General features: G+C 40.1%; 1 protein-coding gene across 1 annotated transcript in view; it reads left to right on the top strand.

Annotated features, from left to right (window-relative positions):
- Positions 1 to 12,087: 12,087 nt before the first annotated feature.
- LOC307003885 (uncharacterized protein) overlaps positions 12,088 to 23,901 on the top strand; it is a 160,727-nt gene continuing 148,913 nt past the window's right edge. The window contains exons 1-2 of the mRNA XM_079622755.1: positions 12,088 to 12,192; positions 12,313 to 12,375. The gene's annotated coding sequence lies outside the window, so the exon portion shown is untranslated. The remainder of the gene's footprint in view (positions 12,193 to 12,312; positions 12,376 to 23,901) is intronic.

Raw genomic sequence — 23,901 nt, 5'->3', positions numbered from 1 at the left:
GCGTGCATAATGTGCGCGCGCCTGGTGTTAAGAGCGCTTGTTGCTCCGCGCGCTGATGCGCTTGTCCTGTTGACATTTCCGATTGCCTTCCTACAGTTGCTTAATAAAAGCGGGCTTTCCACACAAACAAACGTACAATTGTCATTAGTATGAGAAAAAAATGGGATTTTAACTGTCGGGCTCGGGTCGGGCTCGAACATAAATATCTTGATGCCTGTCGGGCTCGGGTCGGGTTCGGTTGCTGCTCTGTCGGACGCGGGCCGGGCTCGGACTGAAAAAGTCGGCCTGATCCGCACTCTAGTGTGTGTGTGTTGTCTTTGCATTCTTTCTTGTGGCGTATTATAATCATATCATATTATAATCTTTAAAAAAAAAAATCACTTCAGCTTTTGAAATGGTGTTTTAATGAACTTTAATGAACCTCCAACTAAACAGGTCAACAAAAATAAATCTACTGCATTGCAGACAAAAATATGTTTGAATGTAAATATCTCTTGGCAGCATATTAAGAGCTTTATTTCTAAAACCAAGTGTTCAGTTTAATGAAAAGCAGTAAGTAACAAGTGTCCTTTCTGCACTGGCTTTTTTGGGATTTTCAAATAAGTGCTGAATTAAAATGAAGGAAGGTCAGCATATCAACATGTTCACGAGACAAGCTTGCTCTTTTTTTGTGAGCAAATGTTTCCTGCAGCTGAGAAGATCCGTTCTGCTGGAGTGGATGTTGCAGGAATGCAAAGAAAAGATCTTTTTTAGCAAAGAAAAAAACTTTTATTTTAACTCTCTTAGTGGTTAAACTGTTTAGTCATCATCTTTACTGGGTGTTTAGTTTGAAATCTAGAAGCAATTCACACTAAGGTAACAGTTTAATTTGTAAACATTAATGTATTTACTAACATGAACTAACTAATATGAGCAGCACATTTGTAACATTATTCATTTTTGTTAACATTTTTGTTCATGTTAGTTCATTGTGTTTATATTAATGTAATAGCTAACGTATTTACCTAATAGTGTTACAATAATAAAAACAGCCCTGACTGACTCCTAAGCTCGATCAAGCTTTATTCTATGCAAAATAAATAATCCCATTACTGTATTTATACTATAATTTTTAATATTATCACTTTTATTAATGGTAGTATTGCATTCTCTAATAAAGAGATTTACAACTAACGTTAGTTAGTTAGCTTCACCTGGAGATTGAACACTCACCTCTCACCGGCTCCTTTTGATCCGGGATGCTTTCTCTTAAGTGCTCCAATGTTGTGCTCCCATGAAACGCAAGCTCAGCCTTTATTGCACATGACAGCATTTTTAGTTGGCAGTTTTGTGAAACTTTCCCACACCTTACTGGTCCGAACTCGTTTACACTCCGCCATAATTCGCCGTTCATTTACTGTCTATGTAATTCGCGCTGTTTTTTCTTCTACCGCAAAAGCGTTTGTAACGGCTGCATTACTCTCTAGCGCTACAGCGTCGTAGCGGTCAAAACGCGATATTGCAGGCCCATACATTGGTCACGTGAGATCAAACGACTACTCGACAACAAAGATATTTGTCGACAATTTTTTATTGTCGACGTTGTCGACAATGTCGACTAATCGTTGCAGCCCTAGTCTCATTCTGGTTGAGTACCATCTGTACATGGTTTACGATACCGATAATATCACAATACAGCAGTTTTGCACTAGTCAATATATTGCTAGACAATCCTATAATTATACATCATGATATCTGTCTAACTATGAAAACAAAATGCCTGAGAAAGAGTTTCCCAGACTTTGGATTTAAATGTGGCTGGGCATCTATTAATTTACTCGCACTGCTGTCCGTCATCCCATTAACCCTCTGGGGTCTAAGCAGGGTTCCCACAGGTTTCTTCAAGTTAAATTCAAGTCTTTTTAAGACCATTTATGTAAAAATTTAATACCTATTTCACGTCCCTACCAGAGAAGAAAAACAAAATCCTTGAACTTGTGTTCATTTATTTTTCAAATGTGGAATGGGTAAAAGATGAGAAGCCAAGCAGGTGTGAAAAATAAAAACATTTCAGTAGGCCACAAGAAAGTTTGCTGAACAATGTTAAGTTGTTTTTTAACATTAGCTAGCTACTTATTCCATGCTGGGATTGTTGTCACGGTACCAACATTTCAGTATTCGGTACCAATACCTGTGAAAATCCACGGTTCTCTGTACCAATTTCGGTACCAAAGCTTAATTTAGATTAAATTTGCATATATTAAAGTGTATATCCATTTTGCTAGATAACTTGAGATAAAATGACCTAACAATAAACAATAGTTATACACTGAAGCAATTATTCTCCTTGGGGTCATTTAAAAATAGCCTACTAATAAATTTTTTAAATCAAAAGTTTTATCTGTTCATGAACAATCAAGTGTTTGTATTAAATAACATTCACAAACATACATCAATGTTGTAAAAATATATTGTTCACTCAATGAGTTGATGTTAGATAAGGCATTAAGTAATGTTAACGAATGTTATCTTATTGTAGTGTTTCCAACTAAACAGGAGATAAAACGTGTTTTATTTGACTTGACTGTCCTTTTATTTAATCCAAAACTGCGTTCATATTTAAATGTAAAAGCCCTTTTAAACTAGATACATCCGCACACGATACCACTTTAGGGGCCGTTCACGTATCGCGTTTTATGCGCGTGCAAATTCGTTATTTCAAATGTAGGCGTGCAGCTTATAATAGAAGCATCTCAGCAGGTCATGTGACAAACAGCGGCCTTTCCGTAACAACATGGAAAGCTCGGCCGAACAGCCGATCATCGCTGTACAGGGCGGCTTTTTATTTCTCATCTCCATGAATATATCTAGTAGTAAAGCTAATGCAATGGCTAGAAATCAATTAATTATTTGATGATACTTCCTCGTCATAATGGAGAGCACAGTTTGCACCGCTTTCTCATTTCCACAAGCGCATGCTCTTCCATTGTTCATGGTTGCATAGCAACGACAGACGCAGAGGCGCACTGAAGAAGGCACGCGCCGAAATGCGTTTGTGCAAATAAAAAGACATAGTGCGGCCTGGCCTCTCTCCTGTTCTATAATATCCAAGGTAAACATTTCTAGTAATTGTGCAGTTAATCATTTGTATTTTCAGAAAGTTTTGGATGTAGGCTATCCTCTCCCCAAATTTGTCACTAATAAAACACAAAAATAATTTAAAGAGAAGGCTTATATTGATCTTTTAAGATTTTGTTTGCACCTTGTAAATTAGGTTTTGATGTGTCAGTAAAAACGTTATAATCTATCCAAAACGAAATGTTGTCTTTCATATTTCGTCTGTAACATATTGTCTTTTATAGGCTAATATATATTAGCCTAGGGCATAAATGTTAATTTGAAGTTTAATATGTTGCTTATACAAAGACATTTTACTTCAACGTATTCAGTCGATTTTTACTCCTCTCAGTAGGCAATATAGATAGTTTCAGTCACACACAGACACGCGTGAGCTGTAGTAAACAAACGCATACATCTGTGCCGTTCATTCATTCAAACACAGAAACGCGATTCAAATTTAAACAGTCTTTTGCGGTTTACAGTAGGGCTGCATGATTTTGAGAAAAAACCTAATTGCGGTTTTTCTGACAAATATTGCGATTGCGGTGCGATTTTCGATTTTTGCGTTCGATACTTTTAAGTGCATAAAACCTAAAATTATGAATAAAATGTGTTGTTACTTCGACACAGAGGGTTAAATAAACTACATGCATAGTGATTGAGATAATGAGATTGTTTGATGCTTCGTGATTATTAAATACCTGAACCTAAATACCAAAGAATAAGAAGACATAATGGAAATTAACTTAAACACTTGGTCATTTGTTTTTAAATTCTTTAACACTGAAAAATAGAAAATGAATTCTTATTAGATTTAGATTTACAATTAGAAAAACAAAATAATTCTGTAGTCCACTGCCATTTACTGAACATGAAACTGTTATATTGCACACATTTTAAAATAAGAGTAATAATATAATAAAATAAAATAAGTAATAAAATAATAGAATTACGGTGAAAAAACGAGACAACACAGACTCATATCAACAAAAATACTAGGCCATCTTGGTTAATGTTTCAGAAAAGTTAAAATGAGAAGAGTTAGTGTTTCCTTTATGATTTTTTTTTAGCAGTGGGGAAAGGTCTGTCCAAACAGCAAACACCCCTGATGCTGAGCGTAGCCTATGCTTGCTAAATGGTACCCCTGGAGCCTGTTCCTTAAATCTGTTTACACCTATAAAATAATTTTAAAAAATGAGTAATGTGAGGGATTATTGATTGTCAAACAATCTTTTGGGTGCCCGCAGCCCGCTCGCAGTGTGAAGCGCGTGTCTGCGCTATTCTCTGACATACCCGCTCGCAGTGTGAAGCGCGTGTCTGCGATATTTATACCCGCTCGCAGTGTGAAGCGCGTGTCCGCGCTATTCTCCCTCTCCGACATGCCCGCTCGCGGTGTGTTTTTACGCTTGTCCGCGCTATTCTCCGACATGCCCGCTCGCAGTGTGAAGCGCGTGTCCACGCTATTCTCCGACATGCCCGCTCGCGGTGTGTACCAAAGCTTAATTTAGATTAAATTTGCATATATTAAAGTGTATATCCATTTTGCTAGATAACTTGAGATAAAATGACCTAACAATAAACAATAGTTATACACTGAAGCAATTATTCTCCTTGGGGTCATTTAAAAATAGCCTACTAATAAATTTTTTAAATCAAAAGTTTTATCTGTTCATGAACAATCAAGTGTTTGTATTAAATAACATTCACAAACATACATCAATGTTGTAAAAATATATTGTTCACTCAATGAGTTGATGTTAGATAAGGCATTAAGTAATGTTAACGAATGTTATCTTATTGTAGTGTTTCCAACTAAACAGGAGATAAAACGTGTTTTATTTGACTTGACTGTCCTTTTATTTAATCCAAAACTGCGTTCATATTTAAATGTAAAAGCCCTTTTAAACTAGATACATCCGCACACGATACCACTTTAGGGGCCGTTCACGTATCGCGTTTTATGCGCGTGCAAATTCGTTATTTCAAATGTAGGCGTGCAGCTTATAATAGAAGCATCTCAGCAGGTCATGTGACAAACAGCGGCCTTTCCGTAACAACATGGAAAGCTCGGCCGAACAGCCGATCATCGCTGTACAGGGCGGCTTTTTATTTCTCATCTCCATGAATATATCTAGTAGTAAAGCTAATGCAATGGCTAGAAATCAATTAATTATTTGATGATACTTCCTCGTCATAATGGAGAGCACAGTTTGCACCGCTTTCTCATTTCCACAAGCGCATGCTCTTCCATTGTTCATGGTTGCATAGCAACGACAGACGCAGAGGCGCACTGAAGAAGGCACGCGCCGAAATGCGTTTGTGCAAATAAAAAGACATAGTGCGGCCTGGCCTCTCTCCTGTTCTATAATATCCAAGGTAAACATTTCTAGTAATTGTGCAGTTAATCATTCGTATTTTCAGAAAGTTTTGGATGTAGGCTATCCTCTCCCCAAATTTGTCACTAATAAAACACAAAAATAATTTAAAGAGAAGGCTTATATTGATCTTTTAAGATTTTGTTTGCACCTTGTAAATTAGGTTTTGATGTGTCAGTAAAAACTTTATAATCTATCCAAAACGAAATGTTGTCTTTCATATTTCGTCTGTAACATATTGTCTTTTATAGGCTAATATATATTAGCCTAGGGCATAAATGTTAATTTGAAGTTTAATATGTTGCTTATACAAAGACATTTTACTTCAACGTATTCAGTCGATTTTTACTCCTCTCAGTAGGCAATATAGATAGTTTCAGTCACACACAGACACGCGTGAGCTGTAGTAAACAAACGCATACATCTGTGCCGTTCATTCATTCAAACACAGAAACGCGATTCAAATTTAAACAGTCTTTTGCGGTTTACAGTAGGGCTGCACGATTTTGAGAAAAAACCTAATTGCGGTTTTTCTGACAAATATTGCGATTGCGGTGCGATTTTCGATTTTTGCGTTCGATACTTTTAAGTGCATAAAACCTAAAATTATGAATAAAATGTGTTGTTACTTCGACACAGAGGGTTAAATAAACTACATACATAGTGATTGAGATAATGAGATTGTTTGATGCTTCGTGATTATTAAATACCTGAACCTAAATACCAAAGAATAAGAAGACATAATGGAAATTAACTTAAACACTTGGTCATTTGTTTTTAAATTCTTTAACACTGAAAAATAGAAAATGAATTCTTATTAGATTTAGATTTACAATTAGAAAAACAAAATAATTCTGTAGTCCACTGCCATTTACTGAACATGAAACTGTTATATTGCACACATTTTAAAATAAGAGTAATAATATAATAAAATAAAATAAGTAATAAAATAATAGAATTACGGTGAAAAAACGAGACAACACAGACTCATATCAACAAAAATACTAGGCCATCTTGGTTAATGTTTCAGAAAATTTAAAATGAGAAGAGTTAGTGTTTCCTTTAGGATTTTTTTTTAGCAGTGGGGAAAGGTCTGTCCAAACAACAAACACCCCTGATGCTGAGCATAGCCTATGCTTGCTAAATGGTACCCCTGGAGCCTGTTCCTTAAATCTGTTTACACCTATAAAATAATTTTAAAAAATGAGTAATGTGAGGGATTATTGATTGTCAAACAATCTTTTGGGTGCCCGCAGCCCGCTCGCAGTGTGAAGCGCGTGTCTGCGCTATTCTCTGACATACCCGCTCGCAGTGTGAAGCGCGTGTCTGCGATATTTATACCCGCTCGCAGTGTGAAGCGCGTGTCCGCGCTATTCTCCCTCTCCGACATGCCCGCTCGCGGTGTGTTTTTACGCTTGTCCGCGCTATTCTCCGACATGCCCGCTCGCAGTGTGAAGCGCGTGTCCACGCTATTCTCCGACATGCCCGCTCGCGGTGTGTACCAAAGCTTAATTTAGATTAAATTTGCATATATTAAAGTGTATATCCATTTTGCTAGATAACTTGAGATAAAATGACCTAACAATAAACAATAGTTATACACTGAAGCAATTATTCTCCTTGGGGTCATTTAAAAATAGCCTACTAATACATTTTTTAAATCAAAAGTTTTATCTGTTCATGAACAATCAAGTGTTTGTATTAAATAACATTCACAAACATACATCAATGTTGTAAAAATATATTGTTCACTCAATGAGTTGATGTTAGATAAGGCATTAAGTAATGTTAACGAATGTTATCTTATTGTAGTGTTTCCAACTAAACAGGAGATAAAACGTGTTTTATTTGACTTGACTGTCCTTTTATTTAATCCAAAACTGCGTTCATATTTAAATGTAAAAGGCCTTTTAAACTAGATACATCCGCACACGATACCACTTTAGGGGCGGTTCACATATCGCGTTTTATGCGCGTGCAAATTCGTTATTTCAAATGTAGGCGTGCAGCTTATAATATAAGCATCTCAGCAGGTCATGTGACAAACAGCGGCCTTTCCGTAACAACATGGAAAGCTCGGCCGAACAGCTGATCATAGCTGTACAGGGCGGCTTTTTATTTCTCATCTCCATGAATATATCTAGTAGTAAAGCTAATGCAATGGCTAGAAATCAATTAATTATTTGATGATACTTCCTCGTCATAATGGAGAGCACAGTTTGCACCGCTTTCTCATTTCCACAAGCGCATGCTCTTCCATTGCGTCTGTCGTTGCTATGCAACCATGAACAGAGGCGCACTGAAGAAGGCACACGCCGAAATGCGTTTGTGCAAATAAAAAGACATAGTGCGGCCTGGCCTCTCTCCTGTTCTATAATATCCATGAGGGATTGTGAGGGATTATTGATTGTCAAACAATCTTTTGGGTGCCCGCAGCCCGCTCGCAGTGTGAAGCGCGTGTCCGCGCTATTCTCCGACATGCCCGCTCGCGGTGTGTAGCGCGTGTCCACGCTATTCTCCGACATGCCCGCTCGCGGTGTGTAGCGCGTGTCCGCGCTATTCTCCGACATGCCCGCTCGCAGTGTGAAGCGCGTGTCTGCGATATTCTCTGACATACCCGCTCGCAGTGTGAAGCGCGTATCTGCGCTATTCTCTGACATACCCGCTCGCAGTGTGAAGCGCGTATCTGCGATATTTATACCCGCTCGCAGTGTGAAGCGCGTGTCCGCGCTATTCTCCCTCTCCGACATGCCCGCTCGCGGTGTGTTTTTACGCGTGTCCGCGCTATTCTCCGACATGCCCGCTCGCGGTGTTCTTTATCAATCAACCAAAGCCAACCGCCATCTTTATTCACTTCACTTTTGCTATTTAACCAGAGCGAATGAGACGAGTGCGTCACGTGTGGTGTTTGTCAACGCGCCTTTGGAGAGAAGTGAAAGTGACCGCTCGGCTAGTATCGATACTTCGGGAAATTAGTATTGGTACCGTTCAGATATTTCAGTATTTTTGACAACGCTAGTGTTAGCTGCTTTGCTGCTGACAGAAAGCCGGAGCACTGCATACAACCTTGTTTCCATTGCCATTTCTAATTGGCCAGCAAGCCAGGAACGCGAGATTCGACCATTTTGATTGGCTAATAGGTTTGTCACTCAAATGTCAGAGGCGGGGGGAAAAACCTCAGACTCCTGAGGTTAGGTTATTGCGGGAGTTAAAACCTCAATATCGATGCGATAAAGGTTAATCGTGCAGCCCTAGTTTACAGACACCATTTCATATCGCGATTAGAACAAAGCACTTACTGATCTGCAGCTGGATCCGTTGTTAGGCTACTCCAGCACGTTTGAGGTAAAATTTCCAGGATTATCACAATATTATTATTCCTCACAGCGAGTGTGTTATCCAGCTGTTGTGGGCGTTGACTGGTTTGCATGTGTTGCTTCAGGTTATCTAGCGCGCGCTCTCGATGGGCGTGTCACATTAGCAGAGTAATGAGCTGCCAGAACGAAAATGAGAACGGCGGATCTCTCGCTCTTTATATATAGATTACATAAACAGAGAATATTTGTTTTAGTTTTGAATTAGATAATTTAAAACTACACACTTAAATGATTATAGAGATATATTGCTCATGTCTGAGTGAATAGTATTCGCTGAGTTTTGTTTGAGTTTAGAGACGTGCTTCAGAAAAAAAGTTCACGGAGACGGAGGGGCATAAAGCACTCCCTGTTTACTTTCTTTATTTTACAAAAGCACAATGTTTTATTTCGGTTGTAAGTGGACACATACAAAAGTAGACATTTAACAGCTTATTTTTTCCTATTTCTTAAGGCTGTATGACCAAAACTGACGGAGTATTTTAGGTCTATTTTGCTGCTATGGGAAAAAAAAACGAGCAAAACGCGCCCGCGCGTTTGCCGACCTCAGAGGGTTAAAAAGCTATTTTTCTTAGGCTAGTTAACTCCTTATCAAGCGCCCCCCTTTTTTTAAATATACATGAAAATGCACATTCCGAACTTAAATGGTTGTAATTCAAGAATGCTTTGGAGTATAGATGTAAGATTGGTCTTGTTTTTAAGAAGACATTTGGCAGATTTTTGTAGAAGAGAAATAAATTAAGAAAGTTAAACAGAAAAGAAGTTATAGAAGTTTGAGTTTATGAAAATGTACAACGTTAAAAATTTAATTATTCATATTTTATATAAAATATATATTTTCAAAACCTGGAGGACTCTAAAAATGCAAAAAAATCAAAGGCAAAAATCTGAACAAGTTGTGTTTAAAATTTTAGGTTGATATCTAAAAAAATAAGCTTTCAGTGAGATTTTGTTTGGGCGCAGTACCAAACTTTTTCACTAGTTGACATTACTGCCCATATAAGGGCGCCTCCATTTCCATATGTTGTTTGAGGGATCTGAACCATTATTTTTACAATTTTCATACAATTTATAAAGTAGAAATCCTATTCAGAAGTAGTGTTGGAAGTTTGGCAGATTTTTTAATGAATTCAACCTCTAAGAAACACAAAAAGAACACGTATGTGCATTATAGCTCGCTGCCACGAATGGTGAATCACAAATGGTAAATCTATAATTTTTTTATTTATATTTAAAACATTTTCAGACCTTTTTTTCTAAAACAATTGAATGGATGCTATCTTTTGAACTCTTGGCATGAAAACAAACTGAGGTTTCTACCATTCTTTCATGATTTTTCATGTTCATCACTATTTCAAAATAAAGGTCTGAACACGCCTTAGGAGTATGAAAATATTCTTGTTGCAAATTGATAAATTACGGCTCCTCTGTAATGTATTTTAAAAATCAGTCACCACAAATGAAAACTAGAGATTTTAAGCTTTCAAATGACACATAGTTTGTCAAGATTGGTTTAGGTTTAGTATAGGATATTACTGTTTAAAATATATAATGGCCGCGGGCCCGCCGGCGGGCCGGTGCGAATATAAAGGGTTAACTTATGTTCCCGTTTCCCTTATTCATGTGTTGAGCGCCAACTCGAGGAGACATGAAGTAGCAAAGCTGGGAGCAGGGAAATCTAGTTAGAGCGCCTTATTTTATTAATTAAAATATCTATTTGGCACCATCGTATATATTCTCATATCACACTATTTGTCCCACCCCTAATTGTGACGTATATCAAGAGAAACGGCTTCTCGAACAAGAGAAGATGTAGGGCGCCCTCACGCCAGTGAACACATCATCAGAGAAGAGATGAGATGTGAATGAATTATGAGATTTTGAATATTAATGAGGGCACATGAATTTAAACAAAAAGATGTGCACGGATGAGCCATTTACAATAAATACTACAATATTAGTGATCGACCGATTTATCGGTTTACCGATATTTAAGCATTTTCCCATAATCGGGTATCGGTTTTGTAATATCGGATTCACCGATAAACGGCGCCATCTTGTGGGCGTTTTGAGAATTTCGCCATTGCAGCACCGCGTCTGAGGAGAGACGAGACAACAACACAGCACAGCACAGGTAAAGTAGGTTATATGTAGGCCTACTACTTGCTTTGCTTCAATTATTCAACCTTATTTTACATAACAGACATAATGCACGAATGAGATTTGAGACAAAAATGCCTGATATGTAGTTTATGCAGCTTGGCGGCTCTAAAAAAAAAAATCACGGAGTCAGCCTAATCCGTTGTGTCCTGTCTCAATAAAGACGTAACTTTACATTAATTAAATAAAACCGATGTGAATGAGTGCATGTTGTAAATAAAAGCGCTGAATTTAATTCTCTCTCTGTTGTATTCGCTCGCTCACCATTAGTCGCGTAAAAAAAGTTTGTTCATATTGCTGAACAGCAATATGAAACTTTTATCAAGATTCACTTGTTTAAAACACCCTAAATGACATTAGCACTTATTACATAACCATTATTTCGCTAATACACATCTAAATAAACACAGCTCTGAGGAAATGAATTATTAATTATTTCCACGAATCAGCGCCGCCGCTCCCACCAGGCGCATCACGCGCTGTGCGTAGGGCACCACCGAGTGCTGAGGGGACACCAACAAAATAGCCTTTTAAAATCTCAAATTAGTTAAAATATCCCGGAATCAAGAGCGAGCGAGCGAGCGCGCCCGCGAGGCAGAGACTCTGCTCCAAACCGCGTAGCGCGTGCACGGCAGAGAGGGAGAGAGAGAGCGTGTGCCTCATGGCGAGGACTTTGGAAAGTAAGACTTTTTTTTTACCTCATCAAAGCTTTTATTTTTAAACAAAGACACTTTAGTAACAGTGCACTTCATTTTTTTGCCCTCAGACTTCTCTATTTATTGGTGTATAAATACATTTTTTTTTTTTTTGGAAACAGGAGGGAGTGATTGTTATAAATAAAATGGTTTGTTCAGTTCAGTTGTGTTGTAATAATTGTGTCAAAAACAGAAGTATAACAGTAAATAAATGTCGGTTCTGCATATCGGTTATCGGGCATGTAAACATGCAAATAATCGTTATCGGTATCGGTTTTAAAAAATCAATATTGGTCGATCACTATACAATATTCTATTAAAGATGATAATAGTCCATTTTCGATTTCATGGTGACTTTAATATCAACTAAAAATATGACACTGTCTTTCTCTTCCTGTCTATTTCTCAAGGTTGTCAAGCGACTCTGGCCAAATGCAGCTTAACAAATATAGACTTTGGTGACAAAGTCAGACATGAAATCTGTTCATGGTATTTATCACTCAATTATATATTTTTAAATAGTGTCTTGGTCACATTCTGATTACTTTTGTGTGACTGATTGAGCTATTATGCAAACCTAACGTGTCCTCTCCGGCATCTTTTTTTCAGTTATGAGGGGGATGCCCAGAATCAAAACTTCTCAGCATGAATTGTGGCGTCAAGGGAGTGCAGGTGAGATTATGTGTTGTGAGTTGTGACGGCACATTTGATACATGGTGCCACTGTAGAAAATAAATCTTGAAAGATAATTCCATTTGAATTCTTTCAGCTTCACGGAAAGATTGTGATTTTGGAGCCACTTATAAACGATTTCCCATTCATGCACAGCAAAATCCCCAGTGTTAAATTAACTAGGGGTGCACGATATTGACAAAATGTGATATTGCGATATCGATAATGAATATTGCGATATCAATTCCGATCGCTCAAACCCCTTCTGGAGGTCTGGGCCGCATTGCAGACGAAACTGGACAAGTGCATCTGGTTTACCACATAAAATTTAGTTTGGAGTAAATTTTACTCCAAACTAAAATGCTAAAAATGTAATGTGTGAGAGCGCGTTATAGGCTATATGTCGTGTTATAGTCAGATATGACGACGCTACTGCAGCACGCATCACCGAAGCTGAGCATTCAAGCCAACGTGCAAACTATCGCAAATCAAAGTGAAAGTAAGTCGCAACGCTTAACCCTTTAGGCACCAGAGGTTTTTTCCTTAAACGTTCGATTTTGACATCTTAATTTCAAAAGGCAATGGGGCCTATTTTAACGATCTGAAACGCAAGTGTCAAAGCACAAGTAACTTTGTGGGCGCAGATCTAAAAGGGGTTGGTCTGAAGTAGCTTCATTATTCATAGGTGTGTGTAAGAAAGGCCGCGCAGATGACTGTATAATCGTGTATGCGCACCTCTGCCGCATATTGATGCGCTCCAACTAGGGATGGCCCGATACCACTTTTTCCAGGCCGAGTCCGATACCGATACTTTCATTTTTGGTACTCGCCGATACCGATACCGTAACCGATACCTGTATTTTTATTTTCAATTAATTTAATTCATGCATTTTTCATTTTTAAATGTATTGGTAGAGAAACCAAAAGAATGTCAAATCATATTTGTTTATTAAATGTAAACTTAATTTGTTCATCAAATATATTTAATGCACTGCATATTCATTACTGTATAAATTAAATATAGATGGATCTTTTTGTGAAGTTACAAAAAAAGGCAGCCTATTTAGTCAAGAGTTAATCCTTTGTCTGGTTAACATTAAAACACAGCAGCAGATTAATTCAACTGCTGCCCCTTTAAGACCGAACGCACGGACCCCATTTAAATTATACTGTCTACGTTCACTTGACATATAATATACTTTGTTTACTAGGATACTCGCCAAGACGGGCGTTTTTACATAGTTTTGTGTGAATTCATCCGTACAAGCCCAATAGTGTAAGAATTCCACTCAGTGTTCGCGCGCTGTCTGAGGCGATGGTTTTCGGGGCGCGCGCTTTGGATGTTTGAAGTTCATGTAACTTCTTGACCTGCAAATGTCCTGTAATAATGTCGTTAAACATACATAAGGTAACAGTTCATGTTTTACTTACATATACGATTTAGTTTTAATCCAAATATACGTGCCGAGTGAACGATCAGCAATCCAGAGCATTCAACAGAAATGCGCTCTCTCTCTCTCTCTCTCTCTCTCTCTCTCTCTCTCTCTCTCTCTCTCTCTCTCTCTCTCTCTCTCTCTCTCTCTCTCTCTCTCTCCCTCGTTTTACTTTCTTTGCCATTGACATCCGACTGAACTACAAACAAAGGATTCACCGTTTGTGCTTGGTGTAACGTACGCGGGCTATACTTTCACTTTCATAATCACGTCAACTTCTGAAGGCAGATATTTCCCTTCAGAACCAGGGTCCGCGAATAGAAGACCCAACACTTCATTGTGGGTAAGCTTTATTGATGCAATTAGATAAATAATAATAATCTAATGCAAATACTCGCTGACGTTGACAATATTGCTCTGGTAAAATGGCTCACTCGCACACTAGCTCCACTTTTGTTCGCGCTGATTCAATGCGCTCTAGCTCGAAGATTTTGTATAAAAGCATGACGTTTTTTTGAGTCGGGGATGAAGTATAACATGTCTGCCGACTAGTGGATGGGAGGTCGAAGGAAATTTTACACCCTATTTGACAAAATCGGCCGTTTTATTCAGTGCTGCATCTTGTCGAGTAAACTCGACCATGGCGCCTAGAGGGTTAACACACAATCATCTTCATTAAAAGTAAAGAAACTAAATGATCTTACCAGGGCTGTTGCCGCTCTCTCTTATTGTGGTCTTTGATTTCGAAATTTTAGCTGACGATCAATGCAGCTCATAACTGTTGCTTTCGGTGACGTGGACTCCATTAAATCTGCATATAGCGCGGGAATTGAAGAGCGGATTTATATCCGTTTTGCAAAAACACATTTATGTGACCAGGTGTAAATGGAATCGTTTTGATAAATCAGAGAGCTATCCGATCTGAGAAAACACATGAAGCGGCCAGGTGGCCTGATGTTTATACTTGTGCGCTGGTGTGTGTGTCGAGCCGGTGTCGTGCCAATGTACTTACCCCTGAAAGAAAGTGTATCCCCGGTCGCGGGAGCGCGCACGCATTCAGCAGTGAAGGTGGGCCGTTTGTTTGACCAAGGTAAATTAAACTATAACACGTAAATTATTTAAGTTATCGTTTTACTATTGTTGTTTTTTCAATGAGGTTTAGCAAAGACAGCTATAACGTGGCACATATATCAAAATAATTGCTTTTATTCTATAGGCTAACGATCGGACTAAATTTGCAATGAATTGACAATGTCTGTGAATAGTTACACAAAGCGAGTGTAGCTAACGTTACAGATGATGGCCTATCATCAAGTGTTTTATTTTGTGAATAATTCACATACTGTCTAATAACAGCAGTGAATATGGACACGTTTATTGTTTCCTGACAAAAGTTATAGTGGGATACAGATTTTTTCAGACCGTATTTTCGACCTGACAAAATATGTATCCCCCCCAAAAAAATCTACAGATGATGGCCTATCATCAAGTGTTTAATTTTGTGAATAATTCACATCATGATTAATAACAGCAGTGAATATGGACACGTTTATTGTTTCCTGACAAAAGTTATAGTGGGATACAGATTTTTTCAGACCGTATTTTCGACCTGACAAAATATGTATCCCCCCCAAAAAAATCTACAGATGATGGCCTATCATCAAGTGTTTAATTTTGTGAATAATTCACATCATGTCTAATAACAGCAGTGAATATGGACACGTTTATTGTTTCCTGACAAAAGTTATAGTGGGATACAGATTTTTTCAGACCGTATTTTCGACCTGACAAAATATGTATCCCCCCCAAAAAAATCTACAGATGATGGCCTATCCTCAAGTGTTTAATTTTGTGAATAATTCACATCATGATTAATAACAGCAGTGAATATGGACAAGTTTATTGTTTCCTGACAAAAGTTATAGTGGGATACAGATTTTTTCAGACCGTATTTTCGACCTGACAAAATATGTATCCCCCCCAAAAAAATCTACAGATGATGGCCTATCATCAAGTGTTTTATTTTGTGAAAAATTCACATAATGTCTAATAACAGCAGTGAATATGGACAAGTTTATTGTTTCCTGACAAAAGTTATAGTGGGATACAGATTTTTTCAGACCGTATTTTCGACCTGACAAAATATGTATCCCCCCAAAAAAAATCTACAGATGATGGCCTATCCTCAAGTGTTTAATTTTGTGAATAATACACATCATGATTAATAACAGCAGTGAATATGGACACGTTTATTGTTTCCTGACAAAAGTTATAGTGGGATACAGATTTTTTCAGACCGTATTTTCGACCTGACAAAATATGTATCCCCCCCAAAAAAAATCTACAAATGATGGCCTATCATCAAGTGTTTTATTTTGTGAATAATTCATATAATGTCTAATAACAGCAGTGAATATGGACACGTTTATTGTTTCCTGACAAAAGTTATAGTGGGATACAGATTTTTTCAAGCTGTTTTTAAACATGTTATAAAAAGTATCTCCTCTCCATAATGCACAGATGATGGCCTATCAACGTCTCGACTTCCTGTGGTGCCTGAAGAAAGCAAGGAAAGTACCCCCCCACCCCACCACACCACATAGAGAGTGTTTCATTCAGCTGCATCACTTTCTGGCGTGGGAATTGTCGGGCCTCCGACCACAGCGGATAGTGAAGACAGCTAGTAAGATCATAGGAACTGCACTCCCACCAATTTATGACATTTACAATGCTCAGTGTATTTGGAGAACCATCCGCATCATGAAGGACTCCACACACCCACTTCACCCTTCTACCCAGAGCATCCGCGCTGCCACCACCAGACTACGAAACAGTTTCAGTTTTTCCTCACCACTCTAAACACCAAAGCTCCTGCAAAATGAACATCAAACACTTCCACACACCAGAACACTTATACCCCCCTTTTGCATCTAGGAATTCTTAAAGCTTAGGCCCTAACTTGAAGTGAGTCTCCTGTACACTTTCAGTTTTAATATATAATAGGATACAGTAGATCCTGTATCCACTTTCTTCATCGCTTGAATGTACAAAATATACAGTAAGACAATAACTTTGGAAACTGTTTTTGACATGCTGTTTACATAAAAAGTATTAGTTTATTAATCAATCAAAAGAAAGTTAGGGCCAATCCCAATTCTACCCCTTACCCCTTCACTTTCCCCTTCCCCTCTGTTTTGCGCGTGCACGTGGAGGGGTAGGGCTGTCTCGATTCTCTTTTGGTTGGAGGGGGAGGGCTAGGGGGAAGGGCCAGATAGCCCTTCAAACAAAGATTTTTCGGGACCACACTTCAAACGAAGGGGTATGAGAAGTGTCACTGCATACACCGGCTACAGACGCAAAATGGCTGCCCAAGCAAAAAATTAGACCATAAATGTAAGAATTGTTGGCTTTAATAAGTATTTTAACGACAAATAATGATTTGCTTTGTTACATTCAATCTTGTGTTCATATTTACGGTCAGTTCCTTCAAAGAAACGTTTGTAAAAAAAATCTCCTCTCCCCCGAACAAAGCACACAAGCTATTGGTGCGTTTAAGTCATCTCGTAAAGATCGTATTTATGAGTTGAACGCACATGAACGCCACACAATGTCGTATTTCACACAGTTTCACACAGTAAATAAATAAATAGGACAAACATAGGTCTGTACCTCCAACGTGTTAATACAACACCACAGAAAACAAGTCCTGTGTACAAGTCCTGTGCATCTTGGAAGTTTGTGATAAACATCGGCGCATCTCCTGTGACGTAGGCGACGACGTATAATGACGTGTAACGGTGTAGTAGTGGTGTCCCATTTCCTAGGGGAATATTTTCATCCCTACGCCTTCCCACTCTGTTTCAAGGGTCAAGGGGAAGGCGAAGGGTTAGGGGTAGACGAAGGGGAAAGGGGTAGAATTGGGATTGGGTTAAGGCAATTGTGCAATTATTTTATTAATCAATATATTGTAAGCCATTTTTCAAGCAAAATAAATAATTTTATTTAAGATAAGAAGACACAAACCTGGAAGGTGTAATGTAATACTAGGTGTATTTTACTGGTCCTCCAGAACAATAATGTACAGAAAACTAAGGAGTACAAGCAGTACACAGGAAGGCCTCCTCTGTTGGTGGGCCTTGAACGTACATATGGTGGAACTACCGTAAACAAATGTCACACTGAATCTGGAAAACAAATTATTTGGATTTCTGGGTAAGAGGCTGCAAATTTTCATTCTTGACTTCTTGTTGTGGCAAAAACAATATTTTACAAATCACAGCATTCCCAGGCAAAACCCCAGCCTTCACAGGTAAGGTATAACTTCCAAGGCACGGAAACAAACGGGAGGGTAACACGGAAACACGTAACATAAATAACGAACCAGCACAGGGCAGCAAACACAGGAAGACTAAATAGGGAGGCAAACAAGGAGGGTAACGAGCAGGACAGGTGGGACAACTAAACCAATAATCAGATAACAAGGGGGAGGGACCAGACAATGACAAGAGCACATGGCTCCAAAATAACAAAACACATCACAAGACAGGACAGACATGTGACATTACCCCCTCCCTACGGAGCGGCTACCAGACGCTCCATAAGACCAGGGCGGGACGGGAGGGACAGACCAGGGCGGGACGGGAGGAACAGACCAGGGCGGGAGGGACAGACAAGGCCGGGACGGGAGGGACAGACCAGGGCGGGACGGGAGGGACAGGCGAAGCGGACAGTTCATCAGGCGGCCAGGGCGAAGTGGACAGTTTATCAGGCGGCCAGGGCGGTGAAGACCGCTCGGGCGGCCAAGGCGGTGAAGACCCCTCGGGCGACCAGGGCGGTGAAGACCCCTCGGGCGGCCAGGGCGGTGAAGACCCCTCGGGCGGCCAGGGCGGTGAAGACCCCTCGGGCGGCCAGGGCGGTGAAGACCCCTCGGGCGGCCAGGGCGGTGAAGACCCCTCGGGCGGCCAGGGCGGTGAAGACCCCTCGGGCGGCCAGGGCGGAGACGACAGTCCATCTGGCGGCCAGGGCGGAGACGACAGTCCATCTGGCGGCCAGGGCGGAGACGACCCCTCGGGCGGCCAGGGCGGAGACGACCCCTCGGGCGGCCAGGGCGGAGACGACCCCACCGGCTCAGGAACTGGAACAGACACCACCGGCTCAGGAACTGGAACAGACACCACCGGCTCAGGAACTGGAACAGACACCACCGGCTCAGGCACTGGAACAGACACCACCGGCTCAGGAACAACAACAGCAACCGGCTCAGGAACAGCAAAAGACACCGGCTCAGGAACAGCAACAGACACCGGCTCCACCGGCTCAGGAACCAGGGCGAGCAGCTCGGGCGGGGCGGCAGGGATGGCAGTTACCTCCGGGCTGGTCTCTGGGTTAGAAACCACCAGACGACCCGATGAAGAGGCTCTTCTCCTTCTCCTCCTCCGTCTCCGGACCACCGAAATTGGAACCACCAGACCCGACTCAGGAACAGCAGACACGGGCTCCGACTCAGGAACAGCAGACACGGGCTCCGACTCAGGAACAGCAGACACGGGCTCCGACTCAGGAACAGCAGACACGGGCTCCGACTCAGGAACAGCAGACACGGGCTCCGACTCAGGAACAGCAGACACGGGCTCCGACTCAGGAACAGCAGACACGGGCTCCGACTCAGGAACAGCAGACACGGGCTCCGACTCAGGAACAGCAGACACGGGCTCCGACTCAGGAACAGCAGACACTGGCATGTCTAGGATCCGAGCCAGACGCTCCAAATAGTCCATCATTGCCTGGGCGGCCCCACAAATGGTCATCTCTAAATCTGTCTCACACTGGGCAGGCAGAACGCGAACTGTCTCTGACTGGGCAGACGGGACGCACACGGTCTCTGACTGGGCAGACGGGACACGAACGGTCTCTGACTGGGCAGACGGAACGTGCACGGTCTCTGACTGGGCAGACGGGACACGAACGGTCTCTGACTGGGCAGACGGAACGTGCACGGTCTCTGACTGGGCAGACGGGACGCGCACGCTCTCTGACTGGGCAGACGGAACGTGCCCGGTCTCTGACTGGGCAGACGGAACGTGCACGGTCTCTGATTGGGCAGACGGGACACGAACGGTCTCTGACTGGGCAGACGGAACGTGCACGGTCTCTGACTGGGCCGACGGGACGCGAGTGGTCTCTGACTGGTCAGACGGGATGCGCACGGTCTCTGACTGGGCAGACGGGACGCGAGTGGTCTCTGACTGGTCAGACGGGACGTGCACGGTCTCTGACTGGGCCGGCGCAGATCTCCTCCTCCTCCTCCGTCCTCCCCGACGGACGCCTGAAGACTCGAGGCTGGCCGAAACCACCGATGACGTCCCAACGCTGGACGGATCCAGTGACGAGGAATTACTCTCCAAATTCCTTTGGGCACACATAGATAAATATCTGAATAGGGTCAGTCAGGTCATCTTCGAAACAAAACAAAAAATGCAGAGCATGCATCTATAATTCTTCATTTTTCACACTAATACTTTTTAGGTAAGTATGGAATAATTCTGATAGCTGCATAAGATGTTTTACAGCAATTATAAGGACAATTATTTGGATTGCCAAAACATCCCCTAAATTACTTTACCAGTCTCTAGGAAAAGAGTGACAGCGATTTGCAGCCTGTGTTTTATGATAGCCTCTTTCGTAGCAGGAAAATCTACAGTATCGTTTTTCAAAACTTCTTCTGAAAACTGAAAAAGACATTTTATGATTACATTAAAAAAATCATGTTACAGAGACATAAATCTGCTGTCAGTGAATAACTTCATAATTTAAGGGTAATAGTCTTAACTGAACAATTCATATTAGGTTGAGCACTATCCGCTGTGATCGGAGGCCCGACAATTCCCACGCCAGAAAGTGATGCAGCTGAATGAAACACTCTCTATGTGGTGTGGTGTGGTGTGGTGTGGTGGGGGGGTACTTTCCTTGCTTTCTTCAGGCGCCACAGGAAGTCGAGACGTTGATAGGCCATCATCTGTGCATTATGGAGAGGAGATACTTTTTATAACATGTTTAAAAACAGTCTGAAAAAATCTGTATCCCACTATAACTTTTGTCAGGAAACAATAAACGTGTCCATATTCACTGCTGTTATTAGACATTATATGAATTATTCACAAAATAAAACACTTGATGATAGGCCATCATTTGTAGATTTTTTTGGGGGGGATACATATTTTGTCAGGTCGAAAATACGGTCTGAAAAAATCTGTATCCCACTATAACTTTTGTCAGGAAACAATAAACTTGTCCATATTCACTGCTGTTATTAGACATTATGTGAATTATTCACAAAATAAAACACTTGATGATAGGCCATCATCTGTAGATTTTTTTTGGGGGGGATACATATTTTGTCAGGTCGAAAATACGGTCTGAAAAAATCTGTATCCCACTATAACTTTTGTCAGGAAACAATAAACGTGTCCATATTCACTGCTGTTATTAATCATGATGTGAATTATTCACAAAATTAAACACTTGATGATAGGCCATCATCTGTAGATTTTTTTGGGGGGGGATACATATTTTGTCAGGTCGAAAATACGGTCTGAAAAAATCTGTATCCCACTATAACTTTTGTCAGGAAACAATAAACGTGTCCATATTCACTGCTGTTATTAATCATGATGTGAATTATTCACAAAATTAAACACTTGATGATAGGCCATCATCTGTAGATTTTTTTTGGGGGGGATACATATTTTGTCAGGTCGAAAATACGGTCTGAAAAAATCTGTATCCCACTATAACTTTTGTCAGGAAACAATAAACGTGTCCATATTCACTGCTGTTATTAGACATTATGTGAATTATTCACAAAATAAAACACTTGATGATAGGCCATCATCTGTAGATTTTTTTTGGGGGGATACATATTTTGTCAGGTCGAAAATACGGTCTGAAAAAATCTGTATCCCACTATAACTTTTGTCAGGAAACAATAAACTTGTCCATATTCACTGCTGTTATTAGACATTATGTGAATTATTCACAAAATAAAACACTTGATGATAGGCCATCATCTGTAACGTTAGCTACACTCGCTTTGTGTAACTATTCACAGACATTGTCAATTCATTGCAAATTTAGTCCGATCGTTAGCCTATAGAATAAAAGCAATTATTTTGATATATGTGCCACGTGATAGCTGTCTTTGCTAAACCTCATTGAAAAAACAACAATAGTAAAACGATAACTTAAATAATTTACGTGTTATAGTTTAATTTACCTTGGTCAAACAAACGGCCCACCTTCACTGCTGAATGCGTGCGCGCTCCCGCGACCGGGGATACACTTTCTTTCAGGGGTAAGTACATTGGCACGACACCGGCAAGTGTGTGTGTGTGGGGACTGTGTGGTAGAGCGAGGGAGAAGTGAGAGTGACGCGATTAGCCTTGGAGCGAGTAGCGACTAGAGTCATATTGAGAGAAACAAAGTGTCTTCTTTCTGACCACTGTGGGAAATCTGTAGCATGAAAAGTTAGCCCTCTCCTTGATTGCATGTTGTTTATGGAGAAGGAGAACCAGGAAATGAGTCGGGGGGGAAATGCAACGCTACCAAGCGACGTGTATTTTTCGAGAGGTGCATGTCGGACGCATAATTAAAAAAATATCGCAAAATTATCGCGAGACTTTCGATATAAAATCGGGCAACGTGATATCGCGATAACGATATTGATTCGATATATCGTGCACCCCTAATTAACACTGCTCAGTGTTTATATGAGTCCACACTCAGAGAGTGTTAAATGAACACTGAAGCAGTGTTATATTTATTATATTAATAAAATATATATATAATATTTATTATATAATCTGTTCATGGTATTTAACACTCAATTATATATTTTTAAATATTGTCTTGGTCGCATTCTGATTACTTTCGTGTGACTGATTGAGCTATTATGCAAACCTAATGAAAAGACAAGCGGCCGCTTGGAACTACTCCCAGAGAGAGAGAGAGAGAGAGTGTACTGTAAAATGGTCACCATTATGGAGATCCGTGTTTGTTTAGTTGGGCTCTTGACCCTTACTTTATTAACTTAGAGTTTGTTTGGCTGCTGTAATTCAGTTATAACAGCCAGATGAACAAAGAGAAAAGGTGATCTAAAGGTGTTGGTTGTGTTTTAACATAATCAATAGTTCACCTGAAGCTCTAAACTCATTGAGAGTATAATTTCAAGTTTACATTATGGATTATAGCAGCGCTGTCCTTGTAGAGTATGCCGTTTTTAGCCTTTTCAATTAAATCCAAATCAAATCAATAACAAAAAAAACCCCTCATAAAAGTACTTCAGGTAGGCACACACAGATATCAAGAAAACGAGTATGACTCTAAACAATGGTGACAAACAGATCACCTCTGAACATAAGCTCATTATTTATTTATGCAGCAATGCATGATGGGAGCCATGGATGAGATTTGATTGGTGGCATCCAGAATGCACTGCAAAATGCTTTATAATTGTCACCATTGTTCAGATTCACAGGCTGATTCTTTGATGTATGTGTTTAAAAAAGAAAAAAACAGTTTTGTATGTGATTTAAGTTTTAAGAAATGATTTGGATTATAATGCAAAAGTTAAAAATATTATGCTTTTCAAGGACAGTGCTGCTGTAATTAATAAAGTAAATGTAACTCATAAATTTGGCTCATATAGAGTTAAGTGATTAGTGATCTCAACCTCAAATTGGCTGGGGGCCACTGCTGTAAACGAAAGCTCATAGGAGGGCCATTTTAACATTCAAGCACAACAAGAAAGCACAATATTTTTCTGGAAATTTACTTCACTTGCTGAAATGTTAGCTCTCATTTATTTCACATTATGTAACATATTTGTGTCATACTTAACAAAAAAAATGTAAACATCAATATATTAAACATATATTTAACAATATATAAAATCATTTTAACAGGTAGTCCAAACCGGTGGTTCGTGGAAAAACGCCCATACAAATAAGCTGCCATTGGACGCATAGTGCCCCCGAGGGACCGTAGGGTGAATATGGATGACAAATTAAATAGTGGGCCCTTAGGGGGCGATACTGAG

This window comes from Phoxinus phoxinus (assembly GCF_949152265.1).
Source record: "Phoxinus phoxinus genome assembly, chromosome: 1".
Lineage (NCBI taxonomy): Eukaryota > Metazoa > Chordata > Actinopteri > Cypriniformes > Leuciscidae > Phoxinus > Phoxinus phoxinus.
Note: the sequence above shows the minus strand (reverse complement) of the source record. Positions and strands in the feature narration are given on the sequence as shown.